At 36.5% G+C, this 6,663-nt stretch overlaps 1 pseudogene; it reads right to left on the bottom strand.

The window, feature by feature from the left end:
• Positions 1 to 323: 323 nt before the first annotated feature.
• Positions 324 to 5,388, bottom strand: LOC113316399 (annotated as a pseudogene).
• Between the last annotated feature and the right edge of the window lie 1,275 nt (positions 5,389 to 6,663).

Genomic DNA, 6,663 nt, shown 5'->3' with positions numbered 1-6,663 from the left:
AAAGTTGGAGACAGGCTAGTTCTAATTCTAGTAAAGAACAAAAGACTCAGGTAAATCATTGCTTTTTTTACACCAGAATTTTCTTTCGATTTACAATACACAACAAATCCAACAAATACCCCCCGCACCAAACATTCCCAACAATTCTAAAAGCAATCAAATTCCACAGCAGCATACAAAAACTAAAATCTGCTACATGTCTGCATTCTAAGCCTAAAAATAAACACAGTCCCATACCTATCCAGCACGACAAAAAAAAAAAAGGAAAAAAATCCACAATAGAATTTTTGACTGCAGCATGTCAAAAAAGAAAAAGAAAGAAATCCTCAATAGAAATCTGTATGTATTCCAGCATGACTGCTAAGGAAGATTATCTAAGAGCAGATGTACTGTAGTTCATCTCACAAGGTCCAAAAAAAATTTGGAGCATCCCTTCGAGGTCCATCTAGGGATCGGTATACATATAACTTATCTACCTTCTGCATATCAGTTTCTCCTGCCTTTCATCCATGATCTCCACATTAAGCGCATGCATCTTATTTGCAAGAGTTTTGCAGCCTCCCAGAGTAACATGGCAAGATGACATCCAAAGGTATCACATTGCTTCATATTTTCCCATGTTTGTGAGAAGCGTTGTATTACCAAAAGGGCTATCCCTGATTTCCAACTTCTTAAGTTTCTTGCAGCCATTCAACACATAAAGCATGCCCATATCACTTTCCCCAACAAAAGCAACAGAAAGCATATCTAACTGTTCCCCGTATTTACCGATGTACATAAAAGCCATGTCGGTCAAAAGTCCAGAAAGTGAAAATAGTGTGAGCCCCTTGAAAGACTGGACAATTTCTCCAAAGCCTTCATCTAGTGGCTCCAAGGTGACATGGTCAGGTTTTTTAGGCTCAAGAATGCATAATCTAAAGCGAACAATATTGGGGCAGTTCTCAGGCACAGCTACGAGGGAAGCATTTGTCATCTGCTGACATACGTATAACAATGAATTAAGCATTGGGCAACCCATGGATAAAGCAACCATTCCAAGTTCCGTTGAACATGCATTCTCTCTGCCGTAAAGAAAGGATGGAAACACCCTCAACTCCTGCAGCTCTTTACATTTAATAGCTACAACTTGTAACCCCTCATCTCAAATACAATTTGATATCTGCGTATGAAATGAAAACTTTAATCATCAATATAATGAGGTTAAATCAAGTACAACATTAGCAAAAGTGTGTTAAGAGATCAAACCCATAATCGTCGAAGTTTGTTGCAGCGAAGAACTATTGCGGTGAGCTCCATAACTTCGATTCCCAGTGAATTGCTCAAATTCAAGGAAGTCAGGTTTGAGCAAATAGAATTCATATAAGGTAACAAGGCAGTTGAAACCTCGAAAAACCCTGACAAACTCCTAACATATTTACATTCGAGGATTACCTCGGATAATTTCTCATAGGTCTCGCGCTCGAGTTTGCGAGGTATGAACCAGTCCCCAAGTCAACAAGATGAGGTGTAAGAGTGAGGATTATCTGGAGAATCTCAAGGGGCACTGAGCGGTTTCGCTTTAGACTTCTTAAGTTTGGGCATATTGCCACAAGACTCTCAAGAGCACCCAAATCAACTTCTCCTTTTTCGTGCAAAATTTAAAGAGACAAGAGAAGTGCATGTGTGTGGAAAACAGCTCAACAACTGGCGCCTTTGATCCTCAACGTCAGATTCTTGCAAGTCCAGCTCCCTAAGATTCCTACATAAAAAAAAACATGGTATTAGAACAGAATTATAACTTTCCGCCTTCTGGGTGTCTTTGAAAATTAGGTACATAGTGCAACTGCCATATCTACGACAGAACGGGTGCATTTTCTGTTTTCAGCATATGGTTGGGTCAAGTTGAAAACAGAAAATGTAAAATTTTAAGAACCACCTTCATGATCATACCAAAGTAAGGAGAACCTTTAAAGAATGTAAAATTTAACCAAAATTTGACAACTATGCATCTATCCCTATGGTCGTCAAATGATGGATTTGGTATACTTATTCCCGAATCTCAAAATTCAATTGAAACGACAACAACCATAGGCTCGAACTGATGGTGCATATGAATTTGTACTTTTAATGCAATTTCCCTAAGAGACAACAATCATGAAGACACGCCCGCGTATTACTTTGGACATGAGCATTCAATCAAAATTTGACAAGAACCAAAAAGATATTTCACCTGCAGTTAGCAGCTATAGCAGCGAGGCCATCCGCAGTAAACCCTTCACAAGAAACAAGTACAATCGACTTGAAATTGGGAAACGAATGAGATAACAACTCAAGGATGTGATCAAAGACAACCATTCTCTTCAACCGTATCTCCTCAAGCCCTAGATAACTCTTAGCCATAGCTTCAATCCAAGGACTTACAAAACCTCCCCAATCATGACGAACCAAATTAAAATCAGAAAAATGAGGTTTCCCTTTCAACGTAAGAGCTTTAACTCTAGGAAACCCAGTAATCAATCTTTCAAGAGTAATGGAGTAACAATTTCCTATAAGAACTCTTTCCTACTCCATCTCTCTACTCTAAACCATGACTTACAAACAAGAGAAACAACATTCATGTCTTTGTGTGATGTAAAGAAATGAAATACCAACTCCAAAACCTCCTCAGGAAAATCAGAAATTTTTCCAATACAACAAACAACAAACTAATCTGGGGTTTCACTTGTTCATGGGGTATCCACATCAACAACAAACCAAAAAGATTCAACATTTATAGGAGGCCATGAAGATAAAAATGAAAGGTAATAGGTGTTTCCAGAGAAAAGACACCATATAAGGGTTTGAAGAAGCATACAGGGGAAAGCATCTTTAATTTGAAAAAGTTGGTCACGGGACTGATAGGAATCATAGAATAGCTTTGTTCGAAATTTGTGCACTACAATATTAGCTGTTTGATGGAGCAGCAGCAGCAGGTGAGAGGGATTATGGACACCAGCAATGGGTATACACCTTGTACGAGAACAGAAAAACAACACACATGACAGGAAACTCATTTCTGGGGGATAATGTTATTATCTTCCGGATCATATTTAACATACAAATAAAAACCGAGAAAACAAAACACTGAGAAAAGTTCTAACACAGCGGGACCCAAAGACTGACACCTGTTAATTCACGTGAGATGAGGCCCACACTTGTGAGTGCGGTATGGTTCTAGGAAGAGAATCCACTGAGCAACCCCTTGGTTACCCCTTGTCAAGGTGTGCAAATCATAAAAAAACTAAAAAAACACCAAAATAAAAGTAAGGACACTACTAAAGAATAAGATTATTTTCCAGACAAAAGTTCACTTAAGCAGCACACGAGTACAGTCTTAATTAGAAAGCATTGAAATGTCTATTATCCTTAATAGACATTTCAATCATACTGTTTCATAGAAGCACATATCACATAAGAAGAAAAAAACAAAAAGGAAGAAAGCTCAAAATACTAGATCTAGCTATGGAATTCTTATCTTTTCATTATTCAAGTACATCATCATGTACAGTGACGGTTAGGACAACATACTATTTTCACACTTGAAGATGTTGTTGGAAGTGCTCTAACCTTCTCTAGAAATAGTTCCCTTTCTCTATCGGGCGAGCAAGTACCAGTACAGAAGGACAGAGCAACTTTAGTCAAAACCTGACCATGTTTTAACAAAAAAAACTCAAAAGTTGAGCTCAGCATCACATCCTTCTACTTCGCAGAAACAAACATAAGTGAGGCGAGACAACATCCCCTCGGATGACAACCCTTCTTCCGAATCTTCCCCGACGTCCACTAAATTTAACTACATCAAAACAATCACAATAGCTAATAGGTCAAATTTAACTACATCAAAACAATCACAATAGCTAATAGGTCACTTGATGACAAATAATAATTGTACAAAATACGAAATCCTGCATACTCAAAGGTTCCAAAATGTTCTTAAAAAATAAAATTCACCATGAGATACATGATAAACATTGACGCTGTATTAGAATTTTCCGAACTACATCACAGGCCAGATCAATAAACGTAAAGCTTGGTTAACTGTTACCTGCTTGGACTAAAGAAGTATACTCTGTACCCAAGGAGAAATCTTGATCAAGTACGCTATAGCCCGCATTCAACCTCTTGTAGACCGCATTTTTAGATACAAAGATCGCACATTAAACAAGCAAGGTTGTTGGTGAGAGTCTAATAAGTCGGGCGCTCTTGACAGAACCTTAAGAAACAAAGAAATTGTTTAAAATAATGTAAGAGCTAATAGATACTAATACTAGTCGATAGCTCTGTTGTGTTAGGCGCTAGGCCAGGCGCCAAGCCCTTCGCCTAGCGCCTAGGATTTACTTTCCTTAGACATAATCGAGCGCTAATAACAAAAAAAAAACCTTCATCATATAAGCCATACCTCGAGGAATCCATATGATAACCACAGAGTTTTCACCATACAAGCCTATCTTAGAAAATTCGTCGTATGTGTAGCATATACCATTTCTTCCTGTGAGAGAAAATTACAATATGCTTCTGCATTCTCACCTAAAACTCTTTCTTTGAGCCCCAAATCAAAAGATACCTCGGATAGAAGAGAACAATTTTCGAGAGAATATAATTGAGTCACGCAAGACGTGCACTGAAAGCTTTTAGATTTGGAGTAGTCACCTTGATAACATTATCTGTACTACCAAGTAATCGCTTGCACAAGAATTTCTTGAGGCTGAGAGAATTAACAGTCAATTTTGGTATGTCACAATGACATAGGGATAACTTTTCAAGAACTGGGCAACTTGAAAAGAGCCTTTTAGATAGTTCTTCATTGGGGATCGAAGCTCCATGAATCCACAAAACTTTGAGCCGAGGTAAGTCCATTGAATTTGGTAAAATAACATATGTACATCTGACACCAAGATTCACTCGCACTTCCAAATTCACCAGTGACTTGCAATTAACAAGTTGATGAGAAATTTCAAGAGCTTCTGGATGACCTTGACGGATTTCTAGCCTCATTTCTTCAACATTGCGCTTAACAGCTTGAACAATCCATCTATAAACATTTTTCATCACAATATCTTCATCTTCTTCATATCTATACCAATCTATAGCAAAGCACTTAATATCAGATTCATTGCGAAGAATGAATACCATGTCGACAAAACGTATGAACCTTTGATCATGTTCTTTGCCTGGAGAAAATGAACTTCTCTTGATGCTTAGACATGGGATAGATTTCCAAATATGAATCCATGTTTTGGACAAAACACAACTTTGGACTACATTTTTGGTATCATTAAAAGACATGATGCAGTGAATTATTTCATCAGGTAAGCTACTGATCCTATCTTTCCCATTAGAGTATGGAGATTCATTTATTGTTTCTTCCATTTTTTTAACCGACACTGAAAAAATCAAAAAAAATTAGTTGTTCAGATAAACCCTCTACCATTTGGCAATGAATTAATCAATTTGAGAAGAAACAAAAACCCAAAAATCCAATTTCTCAATGAGAAGAAACAAACAAACGCTAAATTCCAATTTTGCAGAGCCAATTAGAATTTGTAATTGAAACCCAGAAAGTAAAAGATGGATGAGGATGTACCTTTTGTTGTATTACCCAGTGGATAATGAGGAACTCTTAAGTGCACTTTGAAATTCTTAATGTGGAAGAAAGTTAAAAGCACCAAAGCAATATCGTTCCCGGTCTAGTACAAAAAAATGGAAGAGGAAGTACTTTTGACAGAAACTTGAGGTGACGCCTCGTTTTTTATAAAAATCTAACGGCTGATGCTTCTCTTTCAAATGAATTACGGATCCTTAGAAAATGCGTTTGAAAATGAATTACGAATACTGAGAAAATGAATTTGAAAATTAATTACGAATACCTAGAAAATTCAACGACGATCAATAATATGTGTTGACTTTCCATTTTGAGGTGGTATGTGTTATTAGGTGCGTGAAAGCATGTGATGTGGGACAGTGTTTTGTTTTTTGAAGCATGATGCTGGGGCTACATCAAATTTATACGCAGAAACAACAAGTTGTAAACAACTATTCACATGAAGAAAAATGGTTGCATCAAAATATGTTGTTAGGGCCAAAACATTTGAACAACTCATGTTTACATTATCGATAATTTGACGAGGTACAATTTGTAAAAAAGGATTCAGGGGTCTTGTGACTTCTCCAACCTGATAAATTTTATCTATGTAATCGTATTTATTTTTTTTATTCTCTTAAAAATAATTTGATTATTAAATATTCAATGTTTGTACTTTTATTGTTTTTTTTTTGGTCTTTTTAACCTATATATTTTTCCTTAAAAACAAAAGCTTCTATTTTTGTAATTTCTTTTTGCTTTTACAAATTAATAATTTTTTTATTTTCAAAAAAATAAAAATTAAAGTTGGCTGTAAGCTAAAGATATATAAAGACGGATACACGTCATAGCACAACAGAAGCTTGGTTCAATGGTTAAGCTCATAGTTAGACGACCTTTAGGTTTTGTGTTCGAACCCTTCATTTTTTTTTCTTTTTTCTTATACCTTAATTTGTTTTTAATTTCATAGCCTTATAGTTTGTAGATATGCCCTGGATTCTAGCTGTGGATATATCCTGCACATGTTTGAGTGGATATTTCCTGTACAGCCCCTTCTGACAAAA

This window comes from Papaver somniferum, chromosome 10 (assembly GCF_003573695.1).
Source record: "Papaver somniferum cultivar HN1 chromosome 10, ASM357369v1, whole genome shotgun sequence".
Classification (NCBI taxonomy): domain Eukaryota; kingdom Viridiplantae; phylum Streptophyta; class Magnoliopsida; order Ranunculales; family Papaveraceae; genus Papaver; species Papaver somniferum.
This window is presented reverse-complemented; position numbering and strand designations above follow the sequence as displayed.